Source organism: Trachypithecus francoisi, unplaced genomic scaffold (genome assembly GCF_009764315.1).
Source record: "Trachypithecus francoisi isolate TF-2019V2 unplaced genomic scaffold, Tfra_2.0 Lachesis_group0, whole genome shotgun sequence".
Lineage (NCBI taxonomy): Eukaryota > Metazoa > Chordata > Mammalia > Primates > Cercopithecidae > Trachypithecus > Trachypithecus francoisi.
The window spans coordinates 190,215,304-190,235,079 of record NW_022681453.1 but is presented as its reverse complement, the minus strand read 5'-3'; the positions used below and the strand labels follow the sequence as shown (position 1 = coordinate 190,235,079).

At 35.4% G+C, this 19,776-nt stretch overlaps 1 long non-coding RNA gene across 1 annotated transcript in view; it reads right to left on the bottom strand.

The window, feature by feature from the left end:
- LOC117084387 overlaps positions 1–19,776 on the bottom strand; it is a 52,420-nt gene that overhangs the window by 23,229 nt on the left and 9,415 nt on the right. The window contains exons 4-8 of the long non-coding RNA XR_004437427.1: positions 18,419–18,498; positions 15,619–15,746; positions 15,364–15,486; positions 12,989–13,065; positions 6,307–6,406 (exon numbers count right to left, since the gene is read on the bottom strand). This is a non-coding gene — a long non-coding RNA (uncharacterized LOC117084387). The remainder of the gene's footprint in view (positions 1–6,306; positions 6,407–12,988; positions 13,066–15,363; positions 15,487–15,618; positions 15,747–18,418; positions 18,499–19,776) is intronic.

Sequence of the window (19,776 nt, the reverse complement as noted above, 5' to 3'; positions counted from 1 at the left end):
ATGGTTTTGTTCAGACATTATTAAAATCTATTTGAAAACATTTAATGTTTTTGTGGTATCTGATCATGTGACAAAGAAGGAGATGCTTTATAAATTAATCTTACAGAATAGAGTAAGATTTCTTTTAGTATCTCTTGAAAAAAAACAAATAAGGAAAATTATTTCAGTCACATAAATAATATATCAATGCAAAAAAATTCAATGGTAAGACGTTATGGTTTTTAGAGATATAAAAAAGCAACAAAAGCTAGATAACTAAAGTAAGTGCAAGACACGATATAAAAATAGAAGGGAAGGATCACAAATTAGTATTTTAAACAAGGGTAATATTGTCTCTGAAAATTTGTCTCAAATGGTGTGCTTGACAATGTCTTAATCGCATAAATATCACACTAGTGCAATGCTAAAGCAATCGAAGATGCCAATAAATTCTAAATCTCAGGGAAATTTCTGAGACGCTGCCAGTGGAACTCTCATAATATGCATAATCTATTTGAGATTTAGTCGGTTGACAGAAATCAACTGATATAGAGAGGTCTATTTTATTATACCTATATGTCTGCTTTCCTACCTTATGTCCTCCTTTGATTAATGCTATTGTGGTTCTTATGATTTAGAACAAAACAGAAGAAATCTATGTGTTTTTTGTACTTTAAAAGCAGTGGTTCTTAAATCGAGTAAAAGTCCCCTTTAAGAATTTAACAAAAGCTTAGACTTTTAGAAATATTTATTCATTGACTTATTCCTTCAATACACATGTTGAATTCCTATTACGTGTTAGGCATTATTTGAAGTATTATGAATACAGCAATGAATTGAAAAGATAAGATATCTTATATTATAGTAATAGGAACAAGGCCAGTCAAAAATAAAATAAAAAGATTATTGCAGGTTGTAATAATGTAATGAAAGAAATAAGCAAATTAATCAGAGATGAGACTAACTGTAGGATAACTGTTGTAGCTAGTGCTTCAAGGAAGCTGGTGCATCTCTGAGAATTGTATCTTTGAGCTGAAACCTGAAAGGTGAGGAGAACTCCAGGCAGAGGGAAGAATAACTTCAAGCACCCGGGGGTGAGAAGGACTGGATATATTCAAGAAACAGAAAAGACAGCGGCAGTCACACCATAACGGGTAGAAGAAGAAGTACAAAAGTATGGAGCTTAAGTAGGGACCACAGTGTTTCAAGTCTTGAAGACAGCAGTAAGTAACCTGGGTTTCAACTAAAGCTTAATGAGGTGCTTCTGACAGTGTACAGGCATAATCCTATTAACATTTCAAAAAGATAGCTCTCTTTGTGGTGTTGAGGGTCAATAGAAGCAGCAAGAAGATCATTAAGTAAATGATTTTAACCCATCAGACACGGGAGGATTGTAGCTGGGGGGTAAGGTGATGGCTGTAAAAATGAATATAACTATAAATAGAACTGGAAAGATTTAGAATGGCAGAGATAACCAGGTGATTTTCTGGATTTATTTGGCAGGTGAGACAAAGGAGTGATCAAGATAATGTCCAGTTCTTAGTCTGTAGCAAATATGTGATAGTGATGGTAGTTCCATATGTAAAGATAAAACAATCTGGTAGAAAAGAGAATCAGGGATTTCTGTTTTGCATTTATTGAGACATATAGATACATCATAATATGTATGTACAAAAAAACCTCAATAGGTCTACAAAACAACTGCTAGAACTAATGAGTGAGTCTAACAAGGTTACAGGATAAAGGGTTAATATTAAAAATGTTTTGTACTTGTATATGTTGGCAGTAAATAACTAGAAAATAATAATTGTTCAAAATCCATTCACAATAGCACTAAAATTCATAAAATACTTAGCTAAATACAATAGAAAAAACAAAGATCTCACACTAAATATTATAAATATTCTTGTGAGAAATTGAAGGTCTAAATAAATGGGATGATAAATTACTTTCAAGAATTGAAAGTCTCAATATTGTTAAATGTCAATTACTCAAAAATTATGCTTTCAATGTAGTTCCAATCAAAATCCCACAGGTTTTTTTTGGCAAACTCTATAAGCTGATTCTACAATTTATATGGAAGTTCAAAGAACTTAGCATTACCTTGCTAAGCACTTTCTTTAACAGAAAAACAAATTTAGAATAATTACCATACTTGATTTCAACACAAAATAAAGCTTACAGAAATCAAGACACATTAGGAGTGGCAAAAGTTTAAAGATACAGAGGGATGAGACAAAGTCACAAGTTCAGAAATAGACCCACACATATTTAATTGATTTTTTCACAAAGGCGCTAAGACAATTCAATAATCAAAGAAAATACTTTTCAATAAATATGACTGGAACAATTAAGTTTCTAAATGGAAGTAAGATAAGAGATTCGTATCTCATGCCATAAAATGGAAATTGATTACAGACTTAGATGTAAATCCTAAAATTATAAAATTTCTAGAGAGGTTAAGAAACGTTTCCTTAGAACACAAATATTATTAACCATTACAAAAACATTAATCAATTGTTTAATCCAAATTTTTGCTCCTTGGAAGCACAGGTAACAGAAGCAAAAGGCAGCCCACAGACTAGGAGATAATATTCACAACACACATACCAGATGATCTAGAGAACCCTTAAAATTCAAAAATGAAAAATGGAAACACTGTATAAGAGGTTCTGTCAATTGAAATATGGAAAGTAAAAGCAATAAAACATACAAAGTTAGGAAATAGGAAGTAAAACTCTCCCTTAGGGAGATAAAACTTTGCACATGCAAAACATACGCCCAATAAGTTTACATATTCACCAACGCTTGATTTTTTTCAGTCTTTAATCCTAGCCATTCTGAAAATGCATAGCGCCATTCATTATGGCTTTAATTTGCATTTCACTGATGACTAATGATGTTCAGAATCCTTTCAAGTGCTTAGTAGCCATTTGTATATCTTCTTGTCTGATGTGTCTGTTCAAATCTTTTGCCCTCTAATAGACTGCTAATGAGAATCACAGGCAATTGTAAAGGTGGGGTCACTGTAGAAAGAGAAAGTGTTGGAAGCATCCAGGGTTATTTTTCACAAAACAAAACCAAAAACAAAATTAAAACAGGTTAAAAAAAGAAATTCCTTTATATCCCAGCTCAAATATAATCTTTGTTTTCATTTCTTTGCCACTCATCTTTTCCACAAAATTACAAAGTGCATCCCCTGTTCTATCTTTTAAATACCTACTATGTGTCATCATCTTGCTAATCAACATAGTTAAAAGCAGTAGCCAAGACAGTAGGTCCTGGCTGATTTGGGACTTAGAATCTGTATGTTTTCAAAATACATAGTTGATATTTCTATTAGAGCATATGTATGGTATTTTTATACTTAGCATTCGTCTGTCTTCCCCATGAGGTTGCTCGTTGACTACTGAAAGGTTATATGTTAACTTGTTTTATTCTACAACACCCAGCATAGTTCTTTGCACACACTAGGTACAGGGAAAGAAGAAGGAGGAAGGGAGGGAGGGAAGAGGAAAGAGGAAAATGATAATCCATTTGGTTTACTCTTTTATTTATTTGAATACTTCTCAGAATCTGAGATAAACAATGTTTCTATAAGATTACGAAGCCAGCACTGTTTAAAGAAAAATAAATCTCCCCAAAATCTACTGTTGGACATTGAGTTCATATTGAGGTATAATTATCTAGTTAATTTGACATTTATCTGGAAGACTGGCTACCCAGCTGAAAGCCAGTTTAGACAATATTCGCAGCTATTTCATGGAGATTTGCACAAGTGCTCATTTGTGCCTGCATGTGTGAACTTCCTGCTGTGAAGCTGACTTCAGGACCAGATTTCAAGATCAATCTGTTCCATGAGCAACATCCCAGCTAGAGTACTGTCTTCTGAAGTCAGTCTTTCAGCCAAGTGCTTAAGTGAAGGAGGCTGATTGCTTTAGGTTGAATACCTGACTTTGGCCCCTCTCAGCCTACAAAACCGGAGCTAGCAACATGGACTGCCTGTGGATTCCATACCATGGTTACACACAAAACCCAACGCCTGAGTCTGCCTTGTGAACCCTTCTTAATATTCCCAGAAATATTCTCTTTCGAGGTGATATAGTTTGGGTATTTGTCCTGTCAAAATCTCATGTTGAAATTTGATCTCAGTATTAGAGGTGGGGCCTAGTGACAGGTGTTTGGGCCATGGGGCACATCCCTTATGAATGGCTTGGTGCCCAGATCATGAGTTCTTGTTTTATTGGTTCCCCTGAGACCTGATTGTTAAAACAGTTTGGCAACTTTCTCCTCCTGCCTCTTTCTCATGCTCCATCTCTTAATATGTGACATGCAGGCTCCTCATTTCTTGGGCCATGATTGGAAGTTTCCTGCAGTCCTCAGCAGAAGCAGACGCTGGCACCATATTTCTTGTACAGGCTGTGAAAGCGTAAGCCAAATACACCTCTTTTATTTATAAATTACCGGCCTTAGGTATTCCTTTATGGTAAGGCAAAATGGACTAAGACATTTGGTGTTCTGGATTTAGTAAGAGAGAGAGGATCTGCTGCAGCACATTCCTGACCACTGGTATTTGAGAGCTTTACAGTATTGCCTCAAAATTAGAGTCATAACTGAAGCAGAAAGAACCAGGTAGTCACAACTTCAGAAATCAAAAAATACAGAGAAAATACTACTAATAATAAAAATAACAACAATAATTTTCTTTACTTTATAATGTTCTAATCAAATATATAAATATAAATTCATAAGATCAAAACATTCTATATTTTATGCAAAGGAGGTGCTGCTAGGAGAGTAGAGAAGCATTTAAGTCACAGTAGTGCAGCAGTTCAGAGCTAGAACAATCATTTTGTCCCAAGTTTAACTTCATTTTAAAGATGAAGAAGGAAGCTTGAAAGAGATTAGAAATTTTAGTGTATTATATAAATCATTAAAAACACAATCTTTACTATAGAAACATTAATAGTGATTTCACCAGTAAAAGGGACAGGCTAAACTAGTTCTGCAAGAGAGGTTAACCTGGATTATACTTTTTTTTCTCTAAAACCTTTTCCATTGCTGTTTGCTCTGCCTGGAAATATTTTTTTAGATACATACATAGCTCAATACCTCACCTCTTTTATGTTCCTGTTCAACAAATGTCACTTCGCTGGTAGGACTTCTCTAATCATCTATTGTAAAATTGCAACCCCTATCACTTTCTATTCCTTTTCTCCATTTTACTCACTTTATAACACGTATCACATTCTAATATCATACTTTGCATGTATTTCCTTACCTGTTTATTTCCTACTTCCTCCTCTAGTATGTAAATGTCGATGGCAGGAACTTTGTCTTCCTGGTGCTTTCTAACAGTGGCTGGCATGGATTAAACACTCAGTAATTGCATGGGGGATTGATGGATAGATGAGTTTTCTCAGAAGCTCATCAAAGTCAAGCTTCTCCTTGTACTCTATCACTATCTCCACATTGCCTCATGCAAACACACAGACACACACACACACACAGCACCTACATTAACACACATGCACATGCAACCACCACGCATACACAAGAATTTTCGTCTTTACCAAATTCAGCAAGCTCTAAGCTGCAAGATCTCCACTAGGTTCTGCTAATTTGGGTGCAGTATGTTAAGGAAGGAAAATGGGCTCACGATTTGGTCATAGCCTTCTAAGAACCTATTGTCTGGTTACAATGAATTGGAGAAAAGTTCATCTGACACACTGACTGTTTATGATGTTTGAGGACACAGAAATATAAACTATTCTATTTTGCTTTATGGAACCTTAAAAGTCTGGAAGGCTTTCAGGAAAAGGGCAATGAGCAGCATTCCAACCAGTAAACAAAGATGTATAAAGGCATTCCAGATATAAGAATCTATGCAAAAAATGACGTAAAGGAATGAGAAGGCAAGGCATGTACAGAAACAATGTCCAGCTTCCTAAAGGACTGAACACAGCAGGGGCAAGTTCACTGAAAGAACATGTTGGTTCCAGTTTGTGGCATGATGTGAATGCCATTGGTAAACATTTGGAATTTATTCTCTTGGTGATGGGAAGCTATCTATGGTTTTGCTTGGGGCAGAAACGTTAAACAGCGATCTCAAAATCTTTATTTAATATCAGGCATCATGCTAAAATGTAATATGCATAATCTTGCTTAAACCTTGCAATAAGTCAGAGAATAAGATTGTAAAATTGAGGAAACAGATTTTTTAAAAAGATAAATAAAATGAAAAGGTAAAACAGCTTGAAAGTACAAGAAATCGTTTAAAAAAAGGTCTCCTAATTTTGGGTTCCTGGTTTATTCCAGTTCACCTACCTGATTAAATCTGCTATTTAAAATATTTCTTTGGAACCATTATTTATGAGATACGCTATTGAAACAAAAAATTCAGTTGTAGAGTTCATATAGGAGTTTTCTGCACAAAAAGAAAAAAAAAGTATGAAACAACAAGGGCCTGAGCTAGAATATGGGATGGAAATAAAAGCACAGATGGGATAGGTTGTGTGAAGTGATTACATAGACCACTGGACAACCGGGTATTTTCCCTCTGGGCTGCTTTAATTTTGAAGAAGAAAATAAAAACTAAATTGCATTTTATTATTATTTATTTATAGATCAACTAGCTTAAGGGAAGAAAAATTAAAATAGCAGTAGAATATAAAACCAAGTGCCAATAAAGGCTTTTAAAAGAATGGATACTCTAATATCATTTCTTCTTTCTTTTCTGAAAACAAACAAGAAATAAAAGCTTTCAATGTTTTTAGGTTTTCAAATCCACCCACTTACACCTGTTCAGAAACATCTGTTTTCCTATAAAAGGGAGACCAGAAAAAATCAAAAGGCCAGCTAGTAATAACATATGGTGAAGAGAAAAAACTTGTTAGTTTATTTAGTTTTTGTTTGTTTGTTTGTTTTTTGATTTTTAGAATATATCTTTAAAACTAAACTGCACATGATTGATTAGGTATGACTATGGGAATCTCCTCCATTATGCTTTGGATTCCTGGCACTCCCTTATTTGTTAATGTCATTAGTGCATCACTTATTTTCATATGCTTTTAGAGATATGTGGTTATTCTGGGTATTTCATGGTGTTAATTTACTAAGATTTGGATATATAGAGAATACATTCCATTATCTTAGAATACAGCTAAAACTCCTGACATCTTTTATTTTGGAACTGCAATGACCTTAAGCACGTCTGAATTAATTATAATCTAGCACAACAATGAATCTTAGCAAGGTACTGTCTGGCAAAGAAGATGATACATTTGACTTGAGAAATAAATAAAGGAGACAAGCCGTACTTAAAATAGGGAAGAGACTATCCCAGACAAAGTCAACAATAAGGGAGAAGACTCTGAAACCAAAACAAGCCTGGAATTTTCAGTGAATAGAAAAAAGTCCAGTGTGTCTGAAGCCAGAGAAGATGAAAGAAACAGTGGAAGAGGAGCTTGAAAAGAAGGCAGAAACAAGATCAGGCTTGCTTTGGAGGCCATGAAGAAAATATTCTTTCTATTTACAATGGGAATTCATTCGAGTGTTTTAATTAAGAGAGTAACAGATCCAATTTACATTTTAAAAAGTTTACACTGATGTCTCTAGATAATGAAAGTGGGAGTGCAGGGATTGAAGCAAGGACACCGGTTAAACAACTTTAACAAATCCAGATAAGAAATAATTGAAGTCTTGGGCTGGAGCATTGGACATGATAGGAAGTGTTCATAGTTGGGATACAGAGTAGAAGAATAACAGATTTGGGTATAAATGAGCACAGAGTTTATGTCACTGAATTTATATTCAATTAGTCTATGTTGTGTAGAATTTATTTTTAAAATCACAAAGAATAATCGATGATATTTTTAACAATGATTGAATAAAGCTAAAAATTAGAATTTATTTGGTACACAATGGTTTTTAGAATGAGGCTATTAAGCCATTTAATTTAATTTAATTTAACTTAATTTTTTGAGACAGGGTCTTACTCTGTCACCCAGGCTAGAGTGCAGTGGCACAATCACGGCTCACTGAAGCCTTACTTCCCAGGCTCAGGTGATTCTCCCACCTCAGCCCCAAGTAGCTGGGACTACAGGCACGTGCCACCACACCCAGCTAATTTTTATATTATTTGTAGGGTTAGGGTTTTGCCATGTTGCCCAGGCTGGAATAAAGCCATTTTAATTCATAAAACGGACACTGACAATATACCATTTATACCAAACACAATTGTTTATTCACATGATTTATTTTTTATAAAACTTCTGAATATCTTACTGTGTCATTTATCTGCTCTTAAACTTGTTGAATTATGTTATTAAGCAGAGGTTTTATTTAAGGAATGTGTCATATACAAAAATTTCAAGAAAAATAGGTAATTATGCAAAGAAATGTATGAGTTAATTTTCAGTGTACACGAGACTTTGGTTTTTCTGTACACTAGTAAAATATAACTGAATCATTTAATAGTAAACATGGCCAATACTTCCAAGCTTAATTTCAACTAGAGAAATGTCTATTTGGTTGGAATTGTGTGAACACTTTACATTTTCTGCTAAAATGTTCAAACTCAAGTAGTGTTTGTATAATGAGATAGTCTACCTTAAGCACTAATAATGGTTTGCTGCATGATCATCATACTAACAATGTGTTGTAATTTGTCACACCTGCCATTGACGGAACTCTAAGAATTTCACAAACAGCCCCTCATTAATCTATTCACTTAGCTCCTTTCTCCTTCAAAGCTTCTAAGCTATTTAAGAAATTATGTAGCAACTATGGGAAAGAGATTTTGGAACATTCAATGAAAAAGAAAGGACTGAAACAGGGTTTCAAGGTTGCAAAGATGTAAATTCCATCTGAAACAATCGGGAGAACTGATACAATTATGTATAATTATATAGCATATATATAAGATATATCTTATATATAAGATATACACATATAATATATGTATATATTAATATAGAATATATAAGATTCTATATTATATATAAATTCAGTGACATAAACTCCATGCTCATTTATACCCAAATATATACATATAATCAATTTGTTTTTTTCATGGGAAACACTCTAAAATATTTAGATCAAGTTCTTCATTTTAAAAATGGAGCATCTCTGTCTAGTTTCTTACTCATCTGTTTTTCCTGGCAGTTTGGAGCTTACTGAAGACCTGACGGTCTGTCACACTAAAACAAATTATGATTGCACCAGTACTATATAATTATAGCTAAAGATTTTTCCCATGAAACTAAATTTGATGCTATGTTCATATACAATATACTCGGTATTCTAAAATATTCTGAAATATTATTTATACTGTTGAATAATAAAGCATAAAGTATACTCTGAATATCTTAAATAGGTATATGTTCTGATTGTTTGGCATAAAATGTTAGACTAGTTAGAATGTTAGTAATTGTCCTTTAATTTTATAATCTCTTTACAGATCTATTTATATTATTAGATAATTTATTTTATAAGCACTTAACAGAAGACCCTCATTTGATAGCTGTTATATAATTTCCCCAAAATACTAAACCTTAAGCAAATATTTTTTATAGATAATAAATAACTCTGAAAAATATTCTGCTGATAAAATGAGTTAACAGTCACCTGAATTTAAGGAATTGAAAAGTTTTAGAAAGATAATAGAGAGATAATTTATATTTACAAAGATTAATTCCCACAATAAAAAGATACTTCACTTTACAAAAACATTCACATTAGGATTTGTATAGACATCCCTTTAGATATCCCTGTGTAAACTGTATATTTTATGTTAAAATATTATTTAAAGCTCACACGATGGAAAACTATTTATACCGGGAAAATATTTAGGTTCTTAAAAGGTAATAGGTTGGATATAGTTGAGAAGCTGCAAAGGTTCATGAGAATGTAGTAGCAAGCAGACCCACCCAATTAATTGTGTAAATGTTAAATCAAGCATTCATCTATAGGTGAAATAGGCAAGTCAAGATAAAACGTCTTCTTAATTAGAAAATGGCAGTCATATTTGCAAGTAGCATATATAGATGTAAATCTCCTTCTGAATAAATGGAATCAGGGCACCTAATTGGATTGAAAAATAATGTCTTCCTTATTTTTAATGAAAATCAGAATTACCTGCAGAAGAAAGACTAAAAAATGACTCAAAACTTAGTAATTATTGGTACTGGCTAGAAACCTGGGGATGTTTGATCCCAATTAACCTTAATTGTAGAAGGAATATTACAACACACACCTATGTAGACACTGTCTCTGTTAAAATTCAGCCACTTTATCATTATGTTATCAAAAACTAATTTGTAAGTGTTACAAAATATACAGGCAGGGTTGAAGCCTCTCGTGCTCATCTTGCATTCCATGACCCATCTGAAAAGGTACTAAATATGCTTAATTTTGCATTTTTTCAAAACCATTCATGGTTGCATATATTTACCTCCTATATTTGTCTTTATGGAGTAGGAACATTATTATTTTGTATGCTTTAGGCTTTATATAAGTGCTATGTCCTATACATATTTTTCTGCAACTTGCTTTTTGCCATGATCTTACATTCTTTAACATTTATCTTTGTTGATATGTATAAATATAGTCGATTCATTTAAAGTACCCAGTAGTATATCACATTATGGATATATTATAATTTATTCATCTATTCACCTGTTAATGAACATTCAGATTTTCTTCTATCATAATATAGCAATATTCTCTTCTGTTTATGTCTTTTTTTTTTTTTTTTGAGACTGAGTCTTATTCTGTAGCCCAGCCTGGAGTGCAGTGGCACGATCTCTGCTCACTGTAACCTCCACCTCCCAGGTTCCCATGTTTCTCCTGCCTCAGCCCCCCACGTAGCTGGGATTACAGGTGTACACCACCACGCCTGGCTAATTTGTTTGTATTTTTAGTAGAGACAGGGGTTTCACTATGTTGGCCAGACTGGTCTCGAACTCCTGACCTCGTGATCCACACACCTCAGCCTCCCAAAGTGCTGGGATTACAAGCATGAGCCACTGCGCCCAGCCTATATCTTTTTAATCACATGCATGTTTCTCTGAAAATTATTTTCACATCTTTAATTTTACTAGATATTATCAAATTGATCTAATTGTATTTACTATTATCTGCTCCATCAAAGAGCAATCATTAGTGGTTTCATTCATAATTATACATATTATTGCCAGGGGTTTAATTTTTGTATCATATTGGTGATGTATTATTTTATAAAATATAAATGATCCTATTTCCTAGGAGGCATGAGCATCTTTCAGTGTTATCTGACCATTTATCTCCATTTTGTGCTGCTATGACAGATCACCACAGACTGGGTAATTTACAACAAAGAAACAGAAATTTACTGGCTCATGTTTTTGGAGGCTGAAAAGTCAAAGATCAAGGGGCTGGAATCTGGTGAGGGTCTTCTTGCTGCATCATCCCATGGCAAAAGAGCAAAGAAAGGGCAAGAGTGAAAGAGAGAGAGACAAAAGGGTGCCGAATCTGTCTTTTTATGAAAAACCCAATACTAAGATAACTAGCCCATTCTCATGATAATGACAATCCATTCATAAGGGCAGAGCTGACAGGGTTTGGCTGTGTCCCCACCCAAATCTCATCTTGAATTGTAATCCCCATAATCCCCTTGTGTGAAGGGGGAGATCCAGTGGGAGGTGATTGGATCATGGGGGCAGTTTCCCTCATGCTGTTCTCATGACAGTGAGTGAGTTCTCATAAGATTTGATGGTTTTATAAGTGTTTGACAGTTCCTCTTATACACACTCTTCTCTCTTTCCTAACAATGTTCCTGCTTCCCCTTGCACCATGATTGTAAGTTTCCTGAGGCCTCCCCACCCAGCCATGCGGAGCTGTGAGTCAATTAAGCCTCTTTTCTTTATAAATTACCCAGTTTTGGGTATTTCTTTATAACAGTGTGAAAACAGACTAATACGCAAGAGCCTTCATAGCCTTATCACTGCTTAAATGTCCCATCTCCCAACAGTGCTACATTGGGGTTCAAACTTCTCACACATAAACTTTGGGGGACACATTCAAACCATAGCACCATTTATTTATCCTCTGATATGAACCTTACCCATTTTATTTGAGAGTGTTTTTAAATCTTAAAGATGTTTTACTTAAGGATATGAATAATCACATCACAGAGAAAGATAATTAAATAGTCAAGTAACATGTCAAAAAATGTTCATTCTAAAGAATGTTCCAGGATACAAAACCCATCTTCTTGGTATTTGGTATGAGTGTCTGTTTGGGTTTATTCCTGATTACATATATTATTATTAAATTTTTATATTTTACTTAAAGGAAATTATGCATCATTCAATTTTCATAAAACTCTAGAAGTTAAGAATAATAATATGACATTTCATTGACTTAGACCTGGAAAAGTCCATCAACTGGCTCAAATTCACCCAGTCAGAAATGAAAAATGTCAGGTTTGAAACTGAGGGGTATGGTTCTATGCTGTTATTTGTTTAACCATTCCACTAATCCTAGTACCTCTTATTTCTTTATCTTTTACTTCCAGACTCGTTAAGAAGATGATATAATGTTAATAGAAGCTCTGGCATTAAGAATATTAAGAAATTTTTATCTATTCCTACCTTTAAATGAAACACAATGAACATATCAGTTTTAGTAATAACATTTGTTTTTAAATTGATAGAGTAGCTCTATAGCATAGTGATTAAAGAGAGTAGGACTAGAGCCAAGGCACCTAAAATGCAAATCCAAGGGATATGGTTTGGCTGTGTCCCCACCCAAATCTCACCTTGAATTGTAATAATCCCCACAGGTCAAGGGCAGGGCCAGGTGGAGATAATTGAATCATGGGGGCAGTTTTCCGCATAATGTTCTCCTGACAGTGAATAAGTCTCACAAGATCTGATGGTGTTATCAGTGGGAGTTCCCCTGCACAAGCTCTCTTGCCTGCCACAATAGGAGCAGATAGGAAGAAACAGGCTGTTACCCAGGCACTTACCCACCCTCCATCCATTGACAAGAATAAAGTTTTCATTTCCACATTGTGTGCTCTGGCCTGGGTTTTATTAGCTCCCCCTGTAAAATAAAGGGGATGAAGTAGATAATTTATGGATCTTTCTAAAACAACATGTAGATAGCAATTGATAAATGAAAGAGGCAGAAAAACTAGTCAGAAAGAAAAGAGTTTTCTAATCAAATACTGATTCCAAATCAACTGACTCCCCCTAAGAAAAAACAAATAGTATTTGCTATTTTACACTGTATACAACATAAATTTCAAAGTAAAATCTTGAAAAATAAAGCCTTAAAATTTTAAAGGAAAATATTTTGTATTACCTTGGTATAGAAAAATAAATTTAAAAACAGGAATTAGAAAGTATAAAACTTAAAGAAAAATAGAATTAGAATTGACTATCTTAAAATTACATCTATGAAATACTACAATATCAATATATAAACATTAAAGTACAATTAAAATATATAAAATGTTAATACATAAATTTACTAATAGTTATCCATAACATATATATAAATTATATAGATACATACACAACAAAGTGAAAACAATGTCTGTGATGAGCAGAATATAAACATACTAGTATCAGTAAGTTAAAGACAAAAAAATGAATGCAGAATGGGAGATTTTTGGTAGACTTTAAAAGACAACTAGAATTTTCCACATGAAAATTATTTTAGGTCAGGCACATTGGCTCATGCCTACAAATCCTAGCACTTTGGGAGGCTGAGGCAGGAGGATCGCTTGAGCACAGGAGTTTGAGACCAGCCTGGGCAACATGGTGAAACTCCATCTCTACAAGAAAAAAAAAAAAAAAGCCAGGCATGGTAGTACACGCCCATAGTCTCGGCTGCTTGGGAAGCTGAGGTGAGAGGATCACCTGAGCCCAGAAGGTTGAGGCTGCAGTAAGCCATGATCATACCACTGCACTCCAGCCTGGGCAATGGAGTGAGACCTTGTCTCAAAATTATACATATATTCTTTAAAATTCAAAGATGATAAGCAGTTACTCTGTTTAATTTCCTTCTGGGGTAACAAAAACATGTTAGAACTAGATAGAGGTGGTTGTTGGACAATATTGTCAGTGTACTAAATGCCACTGAACTGTTAACTTTAAAATGATTAATTTTTGTTATATAACTTTTATCTTAACAAAATCAAAGACATTAGGTAAAAAGAATCTTGTTAATTTGATCACAGAACTTAAAATTAAGTTATTATGGTTCTTTTAAATTAAATTATATCATAAAAACAGAGAACAATTTGATATATTTAAATATAGAATGTGATTATTTTAATGTACTAAATATGGAATAAAAAGTTATGATTCTAAATTCCTGACAATATGAAGGACAAAAAAAAGTTAGAACACATCCTCTTTGCCAGATGTCTAGCACAGTAAGCCAAGGTGTTGCTTGAAACAATATTTTGCACACTGCAGAAAATGTTTTTGACTTTCACTGAGACTTATCAAACTGCCTTATTCATTCTCTGATGGCTGCATGTTCAAGGGGCAAAAATTATTCCCATTTTCTCTTCTTTTAATTCTTTCCCTTTCCTTTTAACATCAATTTATCAGTTTACAATTCCTAAGCCACAGATAACTACACGGATATTCCCATTATCTCATTTCCACTTCCTCCAGAGGACTAGCTGACACGGGAGTAAATCTGAGGTCAGATTGTTCAGGATGAACTTCATTTAGAGAGTTGGTCTGGGAGTGGAAAAACACGATGGTTAGAATATGCTCTCAAGGTGGCAGACTCCCTGGCTTTAAATCACAGCTGGTAATTGATGCGAACTCCCCACATCAACTATGTGACCTTGGAGAGGTGACTTAAATCCCATGCACATTAGTTGCCTGACTTGTAAAATAAAAATGACGATAGTAATAGTACCTACCTCCAAGGGTATTTGTTTTAAGAGTTAATATAGAACATTTAGAACAGTCTCTGTCACATGGTAAGAGCACAGTAAATTTTAGCTATTGTTATGATCATCATTAGTAGTACAGCTTGAAAGCAAAGTTTGTTTCTCATTAGGGCATCAAATTCTGTTCATAAGGGGTCTAATGGTTTTTGAATTATGAATCAATGAGTATTAAGAGAAGAAACTGCAGCACTAGGAGTCACACACCAACACTCACTCTTTGACTATAAGTATTTGACAGTATACAACTGTGGGAGCTGATTAAAAATACATGTAAGGCTGCTATCCTTGTGTCTGGTACTGAGGCTGAGCTCAGAAAGGGAAATGAAGCAACAATAATATGCTTGTTACATGCAGGGGGCGGGGGGTTAGACGGGGTCCTATGCACTGTTGCAACTTGCTCACATTGTCACTGGTAGCTGACTTACCTTGTTAGTGTGAGGCAGTAGACAGGCCAGTTGTTACTGAGGTTCCAACCAGATTCTTTTTTAGTTACTTTGATTTTTGTCACAAGTGCCATTTACAGCTCTGATGAAGGACTGCAGCATTTCCTGCAGGACAACCAAATCATTCAAGTTGGAGACTTGAACATACTGAAAGATCAATGTGAGTCTCAGTTCATCAGGGATCCAGACATTGATTATGGGTTTGTCCTCACTCTCACCACTGTTTACCCGTCTTACATATCTGACTGCCTTTTGACTCAGTAGACCTTTCAGAATTCATGCCAAACTCCTTTTGTTCCAAGTTTCTTCCAGTAACTTGGAACTCTTCAGTGAAGGGGTTTCTTAGAAATGTAGCCCCAGATTTGCTATTGAGAGAATACAAACCCATCACAGTCCACCCCTTTTTTAGCTGGCTTCCAATTACACCTCTTTGAGCCATACTGAATTTCTAAATAAAGACAGTAGCAAACCCATACTTTCACCTAACATAAGGCAATTATCCCTCACAAAACCAAAAACTTACTAGCCCTCTCCCCAAAAGACTATATGAATTTTTTTCATCTATTTTGAAGTGATGTTCATTTATCTTCTAGCTGAGTCACATTCCCCTTTTGATATTCTGAAATGTAAGTACTAAAATATGAAATTGACTGCTATTAATACACTATTATAGACAGTAAGGAATTGGGAGAAGTAACGATAAAAAAATGCTACTATATACACAAATCTATTCATATCAAAGTAAGGAAGGTTTTGCATGACCAATGCAGTGTTCATTTCTACAACTGGTTGTGTCAACTTAATTAGGATTTATTACTACCTTTTTCTACCACCCATTCTATAACCCCTTTACCCTCAGCAAATACATCAGCTGGTTATGGTTTCTTGTTGTATAGAATGTCCCACATCATCATTCTTGAAGGATCTGGACCATTATCAGGTCTGCTTACTTCAGGCCATTGTAATTTTTTTAATTGATCTTAATATTGGGATATGTGAGTAGTGGGAGGCATTCCACGGGATCTCCCTAGATTATTACAGAAACATTTTCCTCATGATTTTGTATTGTATTTTCTATATGTATTATATTAAATACATACATATGTATTTATATTTACATATATATCAAACAGGGTATTTAGTATAGATGTTTGACCTAATGCCATTGTGTGAGCTGTCTGTTTAGTCTCTGTGAAGCTGTTATATACAGCCTGAATTCCACAGACCAGGAAGTATAAAAGGGAAGATGGGTATGAAGTTGGTAAGAGCTAAGACAAACTGAAACTCACAACCACACCGTGGAACCCCTGAGGACAGAGAGGAACTCCCATCAGTCTTTACCACCTCTAAGCCTCCAACTTTGATGCTGGAAGTGTTCTGCAAGACATGCTGATGTCTTTCAACAAAGAGCTAAAAGTGTGCCTCCCTGGAAGTCAGATAAGTCAAATGAGGTTTCAGATGAGCTACATTAACTAGGAATTATGCATAGAAGGCATTCTGAAAAACATACTTTTAGCCTACCTAAATTGGTGCAATAGGGTACCACAATATATTCCAAGTCAGGCAAACAAACAAACAAACAAACAAACACTCTGTATTAGAACGCAAGAGGTTTCTAATCTTCTAGAACTCATCCCCAGTGGTACTTTTGCTGTTTTGTTTTGTTTTTTTCAAAATCAGAGATTAAGTTCTTACGTTAAAAATGAGAAACACTCTCCTAGAAGTTAATGTTCTACATTCTAGACTTGGTTTTGTAACTCAGTAAGTTTGTGACATTCAGGAATTTACTTTTCTAAACTAAGGCTTTGCCTCCCCACCTATAATTGGAACAAATAACCCAGCCTCTTCTTATTCACCTATTTGTTGATATAAACAAAGGAAATAATGGATGTTGAAATGTTCTGTAGCTTACAAAAAGTAATATACAGACTACTAACAGACTTATTAAATTTGTTTTTGCTTTTGTGAACAACAAAGACAAATGATGTCATCAACTACGGAGAATATAATTGATCTCGATTGCTTATGTGGCCTCAGCCCAGGTCCTTATGACAGTTTTTTCAACATTTCAACAAGCTGCCTGCTTTATGTGTGAGGCATTTTCCTTCCATGTGGCCAGCAGCAGGAAATGAAATCCATTACAGCACCATGTAGGTGGTTAATTTGTTTGAATTGTCATTTAGCTAGATCTTCAGTATCTTCCTAATGATCTCCCTGGTGCAATGCAGTGCGAATCTTCCATGTTACTTGTCATCAAAGCAGCTGTTTTCAAAGATGCTATTTGCTTTTATATTATGGATTAGTACCCTTTTTTACTTTAATGACAAACACATTATTATATACAGGGTACTTGGCCAAGCACTGGAGATGAAGTTTGGGGAGGGGGTGATTTTTTTTTTTTTTTTTTCTTCTTGAGATGGAGTCTCACTCTGTCACCCAGGCTGGAGTGCAATGGCATGACCTCGGCTCACTGCAAGCAATTCTCCTGCCTCAGCCTCCCAAGTAGCTGGGATTACAGGTATATGTCACCATGTTCGGCTAATTCTTGTATTTTTTTTTAGTGGAGATGAGGTTTCTCCATGTTGGCTACACTGATCTCGAACTCCTGACCTCAGGTAATCCACCTGCCTTGGCCTCCCAAAGTGCTGGGATTACAGGCGTGAGCCACCGCACCTGGCCACAAATCATTTTTCTACCTATAAAAATCTCTACCTACTCTAAAAGAAAGACCACAAATAAGATGAGAGAGAGAAATTTCTATTGGAGTCAAAAGAATGAGAGTTTGTTTCAACTGAGGACAACTAGAATAATATCTTGAAGATTCATTCGAACCAGGCCTCAAACAATACTCCAGACTTCCTTACTTCGAGAGGGGTGTGTGCTTTTCGGAGGTATGGCAGAGGGAAAACTAGAGAGAAATGGTTACGTCTGTAAGAAAATGTTGTCATGAGCCTGGTGAGTATAAAGTTGAATAACATAAGAAAATGATTTGTCCATGTCCCAGATAGCAAAGGCCACCTAATCAGTTAGAACTTACCCCAGGAGCAAAAGGAAGCCATGTGAATGGGCTCATGATATAATCAGAGCAGTGCTTAGAGGGTTGCTCTGTTTTTCCACCTATAAAAAAAAAAAATCTGGACTCAGAGTCGAAGTCTTGGAAAATACTTGGCTTATTTTTGTATTAGTGCCTGTATGGGGAAAAGATGCAACGAGGATAGAGATTTGGTTGAAAAAAAGAAAGGATATGAAATGCAGACAAAAAAAAAAATAAAGACATTGTGTTGTATCAAATCTCTGTCACTTAAAATGATTACCTTCTCTCCTTTGAAGTAAGACATTCTTTCTTCACACACACGAAGTTATGGTGACAGGATTATCTAACACAACAACATATTTTGAAATAACACCACTGGGAAAATCTTATAGGCAATCATGAGAGAAGAAGGAGTCTTCAAATTCCCCTATGCCCGTTCTCCCACATTTCCGCTCTAAAAGATGCGGAGGGTCACTTTGGGATACAGAGGTAATAATTGAATGCAGCTGTGCTCAGGGAATGGCTTCAGATTCTCCATGGGTGAGTTGGGCCATCAGCTCACCTCTACAGTCAACAGTAAACCTGGTGGCTTAATTGAAAGTGGATGGGCTGGGCGCGGTGGCTCAAGCCTGTAATCCCAGCACTTTGGGAGGCCGAGACGGGCGGATCACGAGGTCAGGAGATCGAGACCATCCTGGCTAACACGGTGAAACCCCCGTCTCTACTAAAAAATACAAAAAACTAGCCGGGCGAGGTGGCGGCGCCTGTAGTCCCAGCTACTCGGGAGGCTGAGGCAGGAGAATGGCGGGAACCCAGGAGGCGGAGCTTGCAGTGAGCTGAGATCCGGCCACTGCACTCCAGCCTGGGCGACAGAGCGAGACTCCGTCTCAAAAAAAAAAAAAAAGAAAGTGGAATAATTCACATTCCTTCCCCAAAACACAACATACAAAGATGTACTCACTGATGCACATCATCGACTTTTCTAACATCAGGTAAATGCAGCACAGCTGGCCAAAGGCCAGCTCCCGTTTTACCCCCATCACTTGCTGCTTCCATCACGTTTATCTTTTTAATTTTGCAAACATTCATGCTATAGTAATTATGCATGCTTCCATAATTTTACACATGCCACATGCTTTTCTCTTTGCCTCGAGTACTGTAATCCTTCATTCACCCTGTCTGAACAGGGTGAATATTTTCTTACTCAGAAATTCAAGAAAAACCATCTCTCTTAGAGAGATAAATAAACATTAATTTATCTCTCTAACACTAAAAGTTTTGAGAAATAGTTATTCACTCTCTTATCTGTTAAAATTGTACCATGTGCATACCTCTAGTGTTACATTTAATCACACACTGAA